At 35.0% G+C, this 18,481-nt stretch overlaps 1 long non-coding RNA gene across 1 annotated transcript; it reads left to right on the forward strand.

Annotated features, from left to right (window-relative positions):
• The first annotated feature begins 977 nt into the window (after window positions 1-977).
• Window positions 978-2,190, forward strand: LOC113274169. The gene is made up of 3 exons (XR_003322840.1): window positions 978-1,060; window positions 1,588-1,660; window positions 2,146-2,190. It is a non-coding gene; the product is annotated as an uncharacterized LOC113274169 (long non-coding RNA).
• Window positions 2,191-18,481: the final 16,291 nt, after the last annotated feature.

An 18,481-nucleotide genomic window follows, 5' to 3' on the forward strand; every position in this document is an offset into this window, starting at 1 on the left:
TACGAATGAAATTTCTTACCAAACTGATTTATTTGGAGCAGGTAATGAGAAAGAAGAGAGCTGATATACCTGATATTAACCGAAAATAATGTTTGTGAAGTTATGTATTCCATTATGGCATGAAGCTGGTCCAAATGGATCAGTTAACTATACTTGGATAAGAAGTAAGAATTTTTGTCTACTTATATTTATGGTTATATCTTTTCCTAGCTCCTGTGCAATTATGTATGCTATTTGTGTCTTGTCTATCAATGGCCAGGAGATGTATTTTCTTTTATTTTGCTTGGTAGGGAGGATTAACAACTCCCCTGTCTATCATTGACGTATTTGCCTTCCCTTGATCGAGCTGGCATAGGGAGGATTTACAACTGCCCTGTTGTTAGCTTCATTAAACTAACGTACTGGTATTATACTAAAACCTATAAATTTTAACAAGTTGAAGCCATAATCTAACAAAGAAGGGTTTCAGAAAGTAAAGTCAACCGTTTGTTACCAAGTGTCTGTCGAACTATGATTTTTGTGGTTAGCATTTCAACAGGATAACACAACTATGTACTTTAACTAAGATTATCTACCTGTTTAATTGTTATTGTTATTTCCAATAAGTGTGGTCTGTGTTAGTATGTATTTAACTTCTGCGCAATAGATTTATCCATGTATACTTTAGAACCTGTTCCAAAAAAGTTGCAACGGTAGCATGCAATAGAGGAACATAAATTGGTTGTTTTTAATCCTGAAGTTTCTCAATATAACATCTGAAAAGCACTAACTCCATCTCTTAAACTCCAAAACTGAAGAAAGCACAAAAAAAATGTCAAAGTTGTAATATATCAAGTAATTGATTAAACTTACCGATTATCTTTGAACTGAGAAACAACACCATTTGGTTTTCGCTGATCCACCATTGTAGACTTAATTTACCCCAACTTTCTTTTTGTAGGCATACAGTTGTTCAAGGAAATAATAATCAAAAGCATTGCAAGATAACTGAGACGAATTGTCCGTCTGCAGACTTGGTTGAGGCATTTATCAAGATAATAGAGGAGAAGGCTGACACGATGTAAGTTTTATCTGCTATTCATTCATACATTTGCATTACAAGCTTATGTTTGTTAGTCCGGTTTTCTATTCTACTTTTGATTACAAGGTGGTGATTCTGGAGGAGGCTTTGATAGGTCTGAGTATGGTTATAAACTTCCACCATTTCCTGATGAACTTGTTCCTAGTTATAACCTTCACAGCGATAGTATTAGTCAGGCGTATGGCTGCATAATATAGTAATAAAGAAGAGATCGAGTATGTTAATAATTTTCTTGGCCTAGCTATTTTGCAACCATCTTCCTAAAGAAGTTTAAAAACTAGTGTAGATTTATTTTTGATTTCACCAATATAATTATTTGTTGATTCTGAGCGTCCTGTTTATTTTATTCTTCATCATTCTGAACAAACCCATATGGTGTATGTGCACTGTCTAATTTGTTTGGAATTTCAATGGGATGGGAATTTTACAAATATATATCATGGATGATGAGTGCCTCACGGGCATGATTATGATTTCTCACTAATGGAAAGCATTCTTTTAAACAGTGATAAGGTAGATCATTTGGAAATATGGATGCCCTCCACCGCCAGCGAGCAATCTGTGAACTACTTGGCTCAAGTAAGAATATTTGTATCATAACTTTGATCACTACTTTAGATGGTACAAGATGGTCAGTTTCTGTTTTTTCGGAATGTAGGCAATAGATTACTTCACTCATAGATAACTTCAGGGCGGTGTGATACTAATCTGATGTGAACCTTCTATTGTTGGAGTGTTTGAGAAGAGTAGTAAGCCTTCCGGAACAAAAAGACTTTGATATGCTGTATATTGACATTTAGATGAAAATTACGCGGAGCCTAGATTAGGTGCTACCTAGTTAGTGACTAGCATTTCTCTTATTCTCCAGTAATGCCGAGTGGCCAAACCTGTACCAAATCATTTTAGTTGCCACCAACACTAGGACAACGTACAATTATTGCTCTTAATAAAATTTTACGGAACAATGTGTTTTCACTTTCTTGAATGATTGAATCAGTCATCATGTCAGTCATTGATTGTTGAATACCATTTTTTTCATCAGCTTGGGTTTTTAAATATTAAAGGCTTGATGGCGAGGCACATGCTGGACAAATTACGCGTCATTAAAGGGCTACATTACTTTGAGGAGCTTTATGGCAGCTCAGGGTGTTAGCTTTGAATAGTTTTGGGTTAAATTTCATAACGAATGGAACAAGTCTGTTGTACTTGTATTCCTAATGAATGTATGAATCTTCTTTGAGAATGCATGAACTGCAGAATACAAAATAAGAAATTGCAGGCCTGGGTTCCAAGTTCAGTTTTAATTGCATTACAGGCCTGTAAACTGGAATCCAGGTCCACGAAAATGTTCTGGGCTACCCATTTTTTTATAATTGTAACAGAAAGAATTGTCACGGTTATAACTGTGACACAAATTTTAAAGAAAAAACAACACGCGTCATCTTAAGACGTGACAAAAGGAAGACAGGTGTCCTCTTAGTAACTGTTACAAATTATTGCAACAATAACATATGTTACTATAAGCGTGGCAAAAATGACACCTGTCGCCAGAGCAATCGTTGCAAAGATTCAGTAAAAATTATAAGCGTTGTTGTAAATGTGACTTTTAAAGACACGTGTCATACTTTGGATTGTGCTTAATAGAGAGTAACAGTTAAAACCGTTAAGATAAATTTGACAAATAAGACACGTGTCGCTATCATAAAATTAGGCCAATTGTGGATATTAGTTATTGTAACTCTTTTGAGATGTGACTGTATCTGCGTTTTGTCACAGATAAAACCGTTAAAAAAAACAATCACAGTTATTAATAACGGCCTAATTAGTACGGTTATAACCGTTACAAATTCAATTAGTAACAGGTATAGCCTGTGACAAAATCATGGAAATGGTGTAGTGAAAAAAGCCATAATAAGATCTACCCCCAAGATATATAATTCAAAACTTTTGAGAGGAGAAAAAAAACAAACACTACTTATGCAAAGATGTTTGTATACTATAGTCCCACTAAGAACAATAAGAAAATAGTTTGACTAAACACAAAACATATTTTCCAAACAAGTATACCTGATTATTGACTCAACTTACTCATCAGGATTTTTGAGTAAGGTTTCCAACCTTGTGATTAATTAGCACAAGTATGAGCTTTAAGCTCATCAAATAAAACATTCCCACGGTTAATCCTCTTTTTCCTTTTAATATTCCGAGGAAACCCTTTTTGATGTGAAAAGCCATCATAAAGCATATTGTCATCAAAATACAAGATTAAGTTTGAATCTTTACCTGAAGAAGTTTGCCTGATGAATTTTGACTGTCTGTTAATGAGATGTTCATATCTTTCCATTAGAAGATTTAGATCATCATCCGTATCTCCAATAAGATTGACTTCTTCTGGTACTTTTTCACATCTTGAATATCTTCCCTTTTTCTAGTTTGAGAAGAATTCTTTTGCAACTTCCTTGACCGATTCAGGTTAAAGCTACTTTGCAGGTTCGAACATTTGAAGAGCAAATTGAACTGATCTTCCTGGAACACTTCACAGGGTGAGTACTAAAAACGATTGGTTTATACATATGAATATCAGTCACATCTTCGAGTATTAAAACCAAGGTATGTTGAGCCGATTGACATAATCTTCATCCAACCTTAATTTGCATTTCCGTCGAACATGTCCTCTTGAAACACAAAAAAAACATACTTTATGATCACATGAGTGATTAGATTCAGCAGTTTTAACAGAATTGTTAGAAGTTTTCTTCCTTCCTCGAGATGCAGTAGTTCCTTGATTAGAGGAAAAAATGCGCTCATATTTAGCAGTCGAAGGAGTTTTCAATTTAGATTATGAGACTGGTTTCATCAGAGAAACATGATTACATGTAATAGCATAGTTGGATCAGAAGTAATTGGTATAATTGACTCCCCAGAACATCCTTTATATTGAATAGAGAGTTTACTCAATAAATGTTCAATTTCTAAGGCATCCTCTTTGAGTTTTTCCTTGAGGAGAGTTTTAGAAGAACAAACAGCGGAATTTTCCTCACGAAGAATTCTTAGATGGGAATCACAGCCTATTTATTTCAGCTGCCTGGATTAATTCTAACAAAGCTTAGAATCGCCTGCACTTTCTTTGGCGTCTTCCCTTTTTATTTCAAAGTCAGACTCGTCAGTAAGATAATTAGGATAACACTTATCAATATCTGTTTGTTTCGTGGAAACAACATGTTCATCTATATTTGAGTTAGACAAGTCTTTCTCTTTAATAGATTTCAAAGAAACAAAGTCTTTCTTTCTGGTGATGTGTTTATCAAAGATATCACTGTCCATAGAGTCAGATTACTACAAACACATACTTATGAGGTCTTTAACATGTTTGCCTGCTCTGATACCAATTGAAAAAGCGGGGGTCTAACAACCACACCCAATATTTCGTTCGGCTATCTAGATGGACAACTATAACGCAATTTCCAAGAGAATCAACTAGACAACCAGACTCAATCACAGAAAAGTGTCCAAGAGTTATATCTCAATTTCTCAAATCAATCTGCAATCGAACAGATAGAAATCTGTGAGCCTGATCGATATGAGAAATAACTTGAATGGTACCAAAGACCAATATCCAAGTGTCAATAAATTTCTGTCCAACAAGCAAGGTCGGATTTACCAATTTATTGAACTAGCATAACCTGTGATATTTTAATTATATAAAATATAATGCGGAAAATAAACAACACATACACCATTAATTTTGTTAACGAGGAAACCGCTAATGCAGAAAACCCAGGAACCTAGTCCAGATCAAAAAAACCACACTGTATTAAGCCGCTACAGACACTAGCCTACTATAAGATAAACTTCTGACTGGAATGTAGTTGAGCCCTAACCAATCTCCCACTGATCAAGGTACATTCGCGTTCTTTATTCCTCTGAATACCAACAGGACTCTACGCACTTGATTCCCTTAGCTGATTTCACCTACAACTAAGAGTTTATACGACCCAAAGTCGAAGACTTATAAACCAATCTTTCTCCCACATAAAAGTCTATTATGATACATAAATCTCTCCCACAAAAATACCTATGAAGTTTTGTTCCATCCTATGATAAATCAAGGTGCACATGAACCAATTGATAATCCGTTCTTATATTCCCGAAAAACATCCTAGAAATATCAATCACCCCACAATAACTTAACTATATGTTGGTAGAACAAGTTATTGTGGAATCACAAAGAATGAGACGAAGAGCTTTGTGATTACTTTTTATATCTTACCTATCGGAGATAATTCTCGAGCAAATCTTAGAGAAGATATATAGTACTCAGTACGATAGAACAAGTAAGATCAGAATAAGCAACTACAAAGAAAATAGTTGGATTTGGATTTAGATCCCAATGAAGTCTTCAAGTCGTTAACCTATAATGGTTTTAGGGAAAACCTAAGTTAAAGGAGAATCGAATCTAGTCGCAACTAGTATAGTATATGAGGTGTGGGGATTAGGTTTCCCAGTTGCTAGAGTTCTCCTTTATTTAGTCTTTCAAATCAGGGTTGTTAAGTTAGCTTAGAAACAAATCATTCATTATTCATCATTAGATGAAATCCTGATTTAAGATGCAAGCTAAGTTTTCCTTGAAACCAAAGAAATTTCTCTTCACCGTTATATGGACTTAGCATGTCATACACAAATCAAATATACTTCATTTAGACGTGGGTAACCGTACCTAAACGTGTACATTGGGTTGGCTCAGTATTAGTTAACCAAAGTTAGCCATATGAACACTTCTGTCTAATCCACATTCATATAGCAAATCTAGATCAACTATGATGATTAATCAATCATGAACGATAATCAGGGAATCTAATTATGTTCTTGATAGAGTTGTTCAATTGTTAATAATCACATAGAATTATATGTGATCCAATTAAAGCAAAATCGGATTGATTCAAAAGAATCAATTCATGAAAATTTAAGCCACTGTTTGCAAATACTACATTCCTTATTATATAAATGTATTTGTTCATGAGTATGGAAACATATTTTGCTGATTTTAGAATTTGAACCACTTAGTTTTGCAAACGGCTGCGCAAACTTTAGTTCCGGACCAAACTCAGGTGAATAAGTTCGAAAATGGGTATGCAAACTTAGTTCCCATACTTCAACAGTTAAATCAATTTACAAACGGGTATGGAGACTTAAGTAGCTGACTTAACAGTTTAAACCGTTTGCGAACGGGTATGCAAACTTAGTTTCCGGTCCTGAATTATTCCAGTACCGTTCGCATACTTAGTACGCATACTGTAATGTATCCAGAAATGAGTTTTAGCTCTGAACTCCAATTTCAACTATTGAAGCATTCTTAGAAGATGACAATGGATGTCTCACAATACCATTAGTTAATAAGAAATTTCCAAGTGATCGAATGATCAATACGAAACTTTCTGTGTCGACATCAAATGACTGTCTCACACAAATCATGTAAGATGTTTCAAGGCAATTTCCATATGATCATATTTTGACATAATGTCAAGAATAATGATGAACGTGGATAAGATAGAAAGCTACCAACACATATTTCGAGAAAAATATAAGCGAGTTAAACTCAGCTCGAAATCTCAAATGTGTATGATACAAAAGACTATATCGTATACGACTTTTGTCTCAATAGGAGATAAGTAAGAATAGAATAAACTTTTGAGTGATAGAAAAGTTTTATTCTCCACATACCTTTTATTGATGAAGTTCCTCCGAGTTCTTCAGTAGATCTTTTCCTTCAGTTGTAAGCACCGTTAAGTCTAAAGCTCAACTATACAATCTATCATAGTCTGAAACTCCTATAGGTAGACTAAAAATCAAATCTATAGTTTTGATCAACTAAAATTGACAAAAAATCTTGAGATAATAACGCTTGCGAGTTCGACCGAGCGATGCTCTAACAAGGTATGCATTTAATTGTTGACTTATTTTGGTTTCACAGAGAAAAATGATGTCAGGATTTTGAGTTCTTATTAAGTCACTCAGGTGATTTCTAGTATTGACCTTATTAATTAAATCCTTGAACATTCCAAGAAATGATCTTCATATTTAAAACCTCACTTTTACTATATATGACAATTAAAGTAAACTAAAGTAAAAAAAAAATATATGCAATTATTTTGTAAGAACTGTTAACGACATGCAAAGATGCAATATTAGTATGTAGAAATTTTAAATTAATACGAAACTTTGAAGAATAATAAAAGATAAAGAGATTAATAAAAACGTAACGGAATTTGATGATTTTAGTGAAAATTTTGTGTACATGTATCTCCTTTTGTGAGTTGGCAACTTGATTATCTTTCTCTATGATCTTTTGAGATGTATGATTGTCAATGTTGATATCAGAAGTATTGATAATGAAATATTCTTCATGTCCTTCAGCAATAGGATCTTCAGTGATTCTAATTATTTTCCCAAGTCTAATGGCTTTTGTATCATCATTTTATCCTTTCTTCAACAAAAACTCCATATTAACAATTTCACCATCTTTTTGAGGGATGAAAGTTGCATATTTGGTAAACTTTTTTGGATTGTGCTTAGCAACTGGAACTCTGCAGGTTGACGCCTTGGAAATATTATTCCCTATGCTACTTTCCTTGCCAAAATAGTATGGCTTATCGTGTTCTTTGACTAAGAAATTCGTTGCATCTTTACATGCAACCTTGCAATGTTTAATGACATACCTTTCAGCACATACACCAGCCGGCCGTCTTTCATAGAAGAACCTAATACAACGAATTATCCCAACATTAGTGATATATTTCACCCTTCGTCTCAGTGGAAAGGAGAGATCTACATTAACACACACCTTCACTGGATCGCTGCCAACTGGAACTACGTCTTTTGGCTCAATAGCTATCACTTCACCAATGATACTGCCCATTTTCGTTATTGAATTTACATTCATATGTTCCGACAATAAGAACTTGAGTTGGATCCAGAAATGTTGAAATCCCCAATGCTTCTCTGTGTATATCATCTCCGGGATATAATCCTAACAAATGTCTATTAATACTCCATGGCCTCTCATCAATAACTTTGTTGAGAAGATCTTTATTTGCTAAATTTGAAGATCATCACACTTGGCTCCACCTTCACCATTTTGACATCTTTTTCAGTCAAAAAGGACAAGTAAACTTGATGTAGTTTTTAACCACTTCAGTTTTCATTCTACCTTATATTATCACCATGCCTATGTCACTTGCTTCCCAGAGTTGTTCTTCCCCTTCTTCATTATTGTTGGCTTGTTGAAAGGTTACAACTTTAGAAGTATCACCTAGATGAAAAAGCGGGGGCCTAACAACCACACCAAATATTTCTCTTAGCAATCTGTATGGACTAACTCCAATATACTTTTAAGAGAATCAACTAGACAGTCAGACTCAATCTTAATAAAAGTATATCAAAGAGTTATATCTCTCTTTGTAGATTCAATACTTACTCAAGCACATAGAAATCTGTGAATCTAATTGAATACAAGAGAAATCACTTGAACGGTACCAAAGACCAATGTTCAAGGATCAATCAATTTCCAATCAACAACCAAAGGTTGGATTTTACAATTAATCGATTCAACGCACAACCTGTGATATTTCAATTATATAACAAAATATAATGCGGAAAAGAAATAACACAGACACCAGAAGTTTTGTTAACGAGGAAACCGCAAATGCAGAAAAACCCCGGGACCTAGTCCAGATTGAACACACATTGTATTAAGCCTCTACAGACCCTAGCCTACTACAAACTAACTTCGGTCTAGACTGTAGTTGAACCCCAATCAATCTCACACTGATCCAAGGTACAGTTGCGCTCCTTACGTCTCTGATCCCAGCAAGATACTACGCACTTGATTCCCTTAGCTGATCTCACCCACAACTAAGAGTTGCTAGGATCCAAAGTCGGAGACTTTAATAAACAAATTTGTATCACACGGAAAAGTCTACGGTAATAGATAACTCTGTCTCTCACAGAAATACCTACGAGTTTTTGTTCCGTCTTTTGATAAATCAATGTGAACATGAACCAATTGATAGTCCGGACTTATATTCCTGAAGAACAGCCTAGAATTATCAGTCACCTCATTATAATCTTAATCGACTAGCGAAAGAAGATATTGTGGAATCACAAACGATGAGACAAAGGTGTTTGTGACTACTTTTATATCTTGCATATCGGAGATATCAGTCTCAATCCAATTTTACGATTATACTCAACTACGATATAAACAACAAGATCAAATCACACAACTACAAGAAAGTAGTATCTGTCTAGCTTCACAATCCCAATGGAGTCTTCAAGTCGTTAACCTACAGGGTCTCGAGAAGAAACCTAAGGTTAAAGGAGAATCGACTCTAGTTAATACAACTAGTATCGCATAGGAGGTGTAGGGATTAGGTTACCCAGTTGCTAGAGTTCTCCCTTATATAGTCTTTTAAATCAGGGTTTGAAATCAATGTTAGCTTAGTAACAGAGCATTCAATATTCACCGTTAGATTAAAACCTGATTAGATTCAAGCTAATATATTTCAACCGTTAGATCAAAACTTAGCTTGTTACACACAAATGAAATGCACGTTTATTTAGGTTTGTGTAACCGTACCCAAACATGTACATCTAGTTGGTTCAACAATAGTTAACCAAATGGTTAGCCATATGAGCACTTTCATATCAACCATATTCTTCTTTACCATAACTAGTTCAAATGACTCAAATGAACTAGTTGGAGAGTTGTTAAATTACTTAGATCTTATAGAAGTATATAAGACACAATCGAAGCAAAAACGATTTGATTCACTTGAATCGATTCATGAACTTTATAGCCACGATTTGAAAACATGCATTCCTTAGTTAATATAAGTTTAAGTTCACGAATAATCATTTTTAGAAAATAACCAACTTAAGTACGCGGACTTAAGTACCCAGAATGAGTTTGTTTTGAATTCACAAACTCCAGCATAAATTCTCTGGAAGAGAACCTCCGAAAGTACATGGACTTGGTACGCTGACTCTAGTTCTGGTTTTCCTGAGACGCAAAGTACGCATACTTTGGTTCAAGTAATAAGGACTTATACATATATAATCTAAACTCTCATTTTAATTATTGAAACAGTCTTAGAGGACAAAGGCCATCTAAACTCTCAGCAAACTCTGTGATCATAACAAACGAGAATACATAAGTCATTAATGACAAACACATATTGGAGAAATACGAAGAAAAGATTAGCAACCCATTATGTAACAAAAACCAATCTGGAAGTGTTAAAGAATCATTCTTACGAAGAAAATAAAAATGACAAACTAATAATATAACATGAAAAGTTTCAAAGATAAATTAGAAATAAAGTTTAACAAAGACAAGCTAGATTCATAAGTAAAAGGAGGTGAAGATTAGATCATATCCTGGAATGGGAAAAACCGAGTTGACTCGGAAGTTATCGTCGGATCTTAGTAGAGAAAGAAAAATGATTTTTTACAGAATATGTGCCTTTTCGAGCATCTATGACTTGGTAAATTCATCATATCTTGTTTAAATAAAAGTCAAGTGCATAAAAAAATCCTAAAATCGAACCCCTTAACATTTGTGATATAAAATGATTTTTTAAATAATTTGCGTCAAACCATTTGTTTATTTGCACGAACACACTTCTTGTGCCCCTGTGCCCAGACCGAATTGTACTTCTCAAAAAACTTCCTCTCTCTCATAACCATTTTCTCTGGTTTTCCTCTTTCTGATCCAAAAGTTTTCTGATTTCATTTAATTTTCATCCAAATCTATCAGATATGATACGATTTTTTCAGATCTTTCTGATTGATTTGGTTACAAGTATTAGTTAATAGTATTATTAAATAAATCATCGTTTTTCTTTAAAACGATTTTAGGGTTTGTATATATGTTTATTTTATTTGTATTTTGTAATCAATTGATTTCAGTTCTAATGGGTCATCTTTGCACGTTAGAAGATTATTATAGCCGTAATGGCCTTTTCATTAGATGCTTTCATCACAAATATATCATCGTGAATAATTTTCCGGAAGTGATCTTTTTGATTTGTTTGATTAATTCATTTCGATGCTTCTTCAAATTGATGAAGAGGGTGGTCTTTTTGATTTGTTTAATAAATTCAAAATCGAGTCGGGATACTTCTTCGTGTCGTCACGTCTATTTAATTTTAAACTCGTAAAGGTGCTTGTAGAATCTTAAGATATGGACTCTGACGCCCAAGATTTGATCACGAATTTGGCAATTGCTCAAAAAAAATCATTTGGTTTAGTTATTATTTTATATTATTTTTGTATAGAAATGCTTAGTAAATCTTCATATTATTCTACGAGTTTAAAATTTTCCACAAATATTATTCTAAAAGTCATTTGGGTAAATAGTGGTACCATGTTGAACCAATTTTTCTTTAGATAATTCCACGAGTATAAAATTTTATATTTCATTTTTCCACAAACTCTACTCATAAATTATATATATATACATATATATATATATATGAAGCATACTCATATTTTTTTAGTGTTGTAACTGGGAAAAAAAAGAAAAAAACTCTATCCCCCAATTTTTCTCCTCTCTTTCCTGCGATTTCAGGCGACCCAGAAACCCATCTTCCGACAAGCTTCTTTGCTCAAATCTACTCTCTTTTGGGGTAGATCTGAGCAGCACCCTTTTTTTTTTTATTTCTGTCAGTTTATTCGATAGTTTAGCTAGGGTTTTTAATGGTTTTAGGGTTAGCTCCACTAATAACATTCCCTTGCCGACGACAAGATATCTGCACACCTTCATGGTGTTCCTAACACCTTTTGTTGGCTTTCATGGCAGTTCTCTGTTAAACTTATCAGTTTTCAGGTGCATCGACGATGAATCCCAGCCATCGTAAACCTCATTGCTCCGTTCAAGATTTCAAGTAAATTACTCCTTTGGAGCATATTTTTCCCTAGAGGAAGAAAATCATCAGAAATGGTGGAATCCAAAAACGATTTCCTCTTCGATTCAATCGGATCTCTTTTCATACATGTTTTTAGTCATCCTCCAATATCCTATCTCTTCTTTCGTTGGAATTATTGGTTTTGTACTGATCATGTACGAGGTCTCTTTAAGTTATTTGAACATTGATGTACTGAAATCATGTAAGCTTACTTTGATCATTAATGAAAGTTTACTTTTTATCAAATAAATAAATAAAATAAAATAAATGGATTTAAATATGCCGATTCTTAACTAGGTTGCAACGGTTCAGGATAAATTAGGTTAGCGTTCCCCTCAAACATACATTGATCAATAACTTACCCATCCATATCTTAAATCCTGGCTCCGCAAAGAAGAAAAAGAATGATGCAACCATAACGACATTCACTCCGAAAAACATAAGATAGCATGAAAAACATGGTTGCATCTATATACACCTAACCAGTTCATCCCACCATCATGTAAGACAAAGCTGGAAACTTAAAATTGAGTTCTTTTCAATTTGTTGTTGCATCTAGAATCAATTTTGTCGGCAGAAGACACTTCTTGTACCCCCAAGGCCCAAGTGAAATGAATTCCAAATGTTCACATTTCACAGCTGGCAGTCCACACCACACCAATCTCTCGCAAATCCACGTGGCACATCGGTTTGGTAGATGAAACACAGATTGGCCCGTTTTTATAGGTTAGCTTAACATCGTTCATTTAATTCAGGTGTTGTTTGTTTTGTTGGGATTTAAAATGGTGGCGAACATGACAACAGCCGTCATCGTATTTCTATAATCATTTATTATGTTTCTTTAGACCAGGCAGTGACCAATTTGACCTACTTTTCAGTACTGAATCCGGGGACCATTACGCCATAATAATTGATAAAGGTGTAGGACCATGATACTATCCGTTCGTCGTCATTTTTTTTTTGTCCATGATGCTATCCGTTCGTCATTATCTGTTAAATCATAAACACCATTCATGGGTCTTGCTAACTTGTGCACTAGTACAAATTTATATAAAGATCATAAATATTCATTTACTAAATTTTCGTTTGTCATGATGTTAATTTCTGTTGCAACTTTTTTTTTCTGTTCTTTTTTTTTTTTTGTCATTGTTGTTGAGTTTACACGGGCAATTTGTTGTTGTTATTAAATTTACTAGTTATATCATTATCATGATGTTAATTTTCGTTTATCTATCCGTTAAACTTACTAGTCTTTTTATGTTTTTGGTTAAAAATAAAGTTTTTAACCACTTAATAAGGGTTTATGGATTTGTTCATCCACCCCATAAAGAATGATAAGGAATGTCTAAATTTGATGAAACTACCATTTTACCCTCTATCAAATATTAGTACTACTAATTTATCCCCATCAAATCCTAATCATAAAATTAAAAACTAAAATCAAAATCATAAAATTAAAATCATAAAATTGAAAAACTAAAATCAAAATCATAAAACTAAAATCATAAAATTAAAAACTAAAATCAAATTCATTTCCATCTCCACTTCAACTGATTCTTCTTCTTTTCTTCTAACCCCAATCCTATAAACTAGGTTTTAGTAACATCAAATTGCTCAAAAATTGAAAATTTTGAAGTCAAATTTTTCCTGGTTTATCAGAATCGGTTAATGTTAATGTATATGTGATCCGATTGCAAATAGAAACGGTTTATGTTCATGCCCACAAAAACCGATTGTCCTTGATATGTTTTCTGGTTCGAGAAATTTGAACCAGAATCGGATTACATTAGCACTTATAAAAACCGATTGTTGATATATAATGTTAGAATCGGATTTTATATGTGTGTCGAGTAAACGGATTGTTGTTCTCAATTTTTCTGTATCTTTTTTTTTTGTTAGAGTCGGATTACATGAGCATTCTTATAAACCGATTCATGTTGTGCAATGTCAGGAATCGGTTTTTACATATGTATCGTGTAAACCGATTCTGGTTAACCCATTTCTTTCAATTAATACTCGATCATAAAATGAGTATGAAATCATACTCGATTTCATTTAATTAACTCGGGTATAGAATGAATTTTAATTTTATTTGATGTTTAACAACACATAATTCACAGATAAAAAAGTGAAAATTTACCCATAATCGGTTTACGTTCATGCCAATATAAACCGATTATGGATAATCGGTTGATTTCATGTCCATATTAAAACCACTGAATGATGACTATTATCACTGCTTGATTGATGGAATTATGGATGCAAGTTCGATGTTATGCGATAAAAATGGAGTACTTGGAGATGTTTCAAGAGGTGACATAGTGTCCCAAAGCTTATGTAATTTCTTAGAGTGACAGTAGATTGAATTTAATTTTAATGATTATGTGAATGTAGATTGAATTCTCTTTTAGTGTTTAATATGTATTCGGATATTCTTTGTTCTTTTTGGGTAATTTAAATAAAGTTATCTCAGCCGTTTTATTTAAGATTTTCTTACATTTTCAGAATTTGTTCAAAATTTTGTTTCAGAAACACTAAACCTAAATCTGAATGAATTTCATATTAACAAAATTTAAATACCAAATCTGAATCAATAGTCTGAAAATGACGGAACATTTCTGTTTTGAATTAGTATATTTGTTTCTACGAAAACACCTCCTTTATGACAGACATCGTCCGTGATTGTATTTAACATAAGATAATCGTGGTACTAGATAATATATTCTGGACGTGACTTAAAATCACATATTTTACTCGTCATACTTAATAACGTTCTTTATTTGTCATTTATAAAGAGTCACACCAAATAAATAACGGTTCGAATGACAGATGAAAACCGTGACAAATCATGTTTTATAACAGACTTTATTCGTCATTTATAGCCCCTTTTGGACAAGTGATTTCACATGTAATCTGAGCTCATCATTAAGGCCACTGATAAAGCTAGAAATGAACTACCCTTCTGTGAGATGAGGGTATTTAGTTATAACATCCAAGCCTTCAGTTCTTCAAAAACTTCCTGGTAATCAAGGATTGAACCTAGTTGGATGATATTATATTAAACTCTCCTACAATATCATCATGCCAAAACTCTTGAAAACGTAGACAGATGCCCCTAAGAAAATCTTCCAATACCACAACTTGTTTACTAATATGATAGTTTTGAAACCATACATCAACCTTTCCTTCTAGATACATGGAAGACAGATTCACCATTTATGGATCCGTCATATTATGCATAATAAAAAATTTCCTACACTTACGAATCCATGATCGAGGGTTGGTGCCATCAAATTTTGGATACTCAACCTTAGGCTTAGGTTGTTGAAATTGATTCTTGTCTGGATCTCCAAATAAATAACGAGATTGATGTAAAATAGTTTCACATGAGTGTATGAGTATATGGCCTCCATGTGGTGGTGGACCCAATATTTCTCCTGAACCGTTGAGAGGAACATTTTTGTTTGTATGTGTGAACACAAAGATCATTATCATCTTAGTATTCACAAATAATACGCGCAGACTCATGACAATATAGTAAATAGGCTGCGCCTGTGGGGGATGAACCGGATATGTTGAATCCTTGACTCAGAGTCCTAAAACTCTTCCTCGTCTCATCAATTACAATCATTGTTCTTAGCTCGCATAATAAGATAAATAAAGGATGAAGTATAAAACATACGAGCATGATGTACCATAAATGTCGAATCGAATATGTAATGTATAAATGCATGAATATAGATGAACAACTAACTTATATGATTCAACACTCAAATCTCTGTCTGCGGATTTAGGTTTCTCCTTATATGTACGATGGTTACAGAAATAGTCGAATGACTTTGAGATCAACATAGGCCTGCGTAACAGGAGGAATTTCACTTACACTTTCTCTATCTCTCTCCTATTCTCCTCTCAATATTCTCGGATCCCCCTCTTCACTTGGGAGAGAGGGGTATTTATAGGGTGGTTACGTGGGGTCCACTTCTGAAGCCCGTTATAACCTTATCCTCTTGTGTCTTGCGCCGCTTACGCAGAAGTCTTCGTGTTCCCGGCTTTATATGCATGTTATGTTTGAATACACAGTGCTATCTGCGTTTCCTACACAGGCTGACTGACACGTATGCTTTTTGAGGGTATTTAATGCGGGTAGTTGATATGTTTGTCCGTGGTAGACAGCTGTCCTCTGCCCATGTCTTGTCTGCGTCAGTCGGACTATCCCCAGCCGTAGATCTTAGATCTTTCTGGGGATAGGATAAAGTGACTCTTGGCTGTCCACATGTGATATCATATCTTGATGCTCTCAGCCGCATGTCCTCCACTTGTGTCTTTGTGGATACGTGGCGGAAGATGAAATGTGTACCTACAATTTGCCCCTTTTCCTCCTACTGGGCGGTTAGTCGAAGTGGGAAGAAAAAACGTGTTACTCTCTTCATCTTCTCTTTATTATTTTCCTAGATTTTAGGGCAAATTCCCCACTATTTGCAATAACTTCTTCTTGTGTAGTGGGGAAAAACGTGTTACTCTCTTCATCTTCTCTTTATTATTTTCCTAGATTTTAGGGCACATTCCCCACTATTTGCAATAACTTCTTCTTGGGTAGTGAGGCGGTTTTATTTCTCTTTGCATATATATATGAGAAGGAATGCGAAAATTCTCTAATCATAAATTTCATTCCTTCTCTTTCCTCAGAGCTTTTATTTTTTGTTCTCTGCTTTTGTATCCTTGTTATTAATTGTTGCTGCTGCTACTGTTGTTCCTCAAAGCTTTTTGTTGCTGTTGTTGTTGTTCCTCAAAGCTTTCTGCTGCTGCTGTTGTTGTTCCTCGAAGCTTTCTGCTGCTGCTGTTGTTGTTCCTCGAAGCTTTCTACTGCTGTTGTTGTTCGTCGAGGCTTTCTGTTGCTGATGTTGTTCGTCGAGGATTTCTTCCTGATTTTTCGTTTATAGGTAAGTGGTTTTACTATGTTTGATTATCTTTTGATGAAAAATATATTCGTTTTTTGTTGTTGTTATATGTGTTTGTGATGAAGAACATATATGTAGATGTGTGTATGATTGCCCTTGTTCGTTATTACAACCAGTAATGATTTCTTTCTTCGTGTATGCTTGCCCCTATATGTTATTTCCCCTTTTTATTTAGGGTTTGTTCTTATTTTCCATCTGGTTCATGATTATGAAGAACTGGATGAAATTGGGTTTTTTGATTTTCGTTTTGTCTCCGCGGAAATCTGAAACTTGTTTGTGTACTACGCAGACATGGCTGACCGTCCGCGGGTTTCTTATCAAACTCCACCACCGAGTCTGCGTAGAGATCCTGATGTTTCTCCGCCTGGTGGAGGTTCGTCTAAGTCTTCCCAAGGTGATGCCCGGGTTCATAGGGTTTCGTCTTCTTCTGGTCAGAGGTACTCATCTTCTAAGAAGGGTGAGTCGCAGAGAGGGAATACGCAGAAAGGGGACCGGCAAAAAGAGGCTCCTGGTTCCCGGTATGCTATTTCTCGTCCCTTTGTTAATCCGCGTGATGATCCCAAGAGAACGCGGGATGTCCCGCCTCTTCGGTCAGTGGCGCCTCCTTCCGCGTCTCAGCAACATCCTCTACCTCCCCCTCCCGTGTCTCAACCCAAGGGGAGGTCTTCGAAAGAAGTGGTTTCGAAGAATGATGCATCTAAGGTTCGTCCTAAGACAAAAGCTGCCGATAGAAATCCTTCGAAGGATTCTACGCCTGATCCCGTGGAGGAGGAAGATATTTCTCAGGAAATACGCAGCGTCGTTGTTGGGGAGAAGAAAGTGACCTTCAAACATATTGATCTGGAGGTTTTTAAGGAAAAGCATGTTCTTCAGATATTCGATGTTCGTTTTTACGTTGCTGATGATGATATTACTTATGAGATGATATCGACGTATAAGTTTGATGAATTTCGACCACGGTGGGGGCATTTGAAGCGGGTCTTATGTTGCCTTTGTACAAGTCTGGGGATTCTTTTTATTATGATGTGCTGGCTGGTCGAGAGGGATCTTCGAAGAACACTCACTGTCGCTCTATTTCCCAACTTCATGGGAATTATCTTCGTGCACTTAGGGAGTGTTATATTTGGAGAAAAGGAGACACAATGATGACCCTTTATGTTCCCAATCCTGAGGAAAGGGAGTGGTATACGCCTGAGAATTTTAACAAGTCTTTTGGTGACTATGTTAACAGTAGGAATCGTAAACCGTGGAGTGTGAGTCTTCGTAATATTGCCGCTCCGTGTGGTGAGATCCGTCTTATGAGTGAAGTAAGTGGTGCTAAGGTGAAGTACGTCCCGGGTACAGAGAATTCTACTAAAAAACTGGTGTTTCCTACTCGTGAGCGGATCAAGCGTGATCATGACTATGAGTGGCACGCGACTCTTATTGAGGTTGTTGGTCCCTGGGCTTAGGGGTGGGTTCCAGGTCCGCAAGGA

The sequence above is a fragment of the Papaver somniferum genome, chromosome 4, assembly GCF_003573695.1.
Source record: "Papaver somniferum cultivar HN1 chromosome 4, ASM357369v1, whole genome shotgun sequence".
Classification (NCBI taxonomy): domain Eukaryota; kingdom Viridiplantae; phylum Streptophyta; class Magnoliopsida; order Ranunculales; family Papaveraceae; genus Papaver; species Papaver somniferum.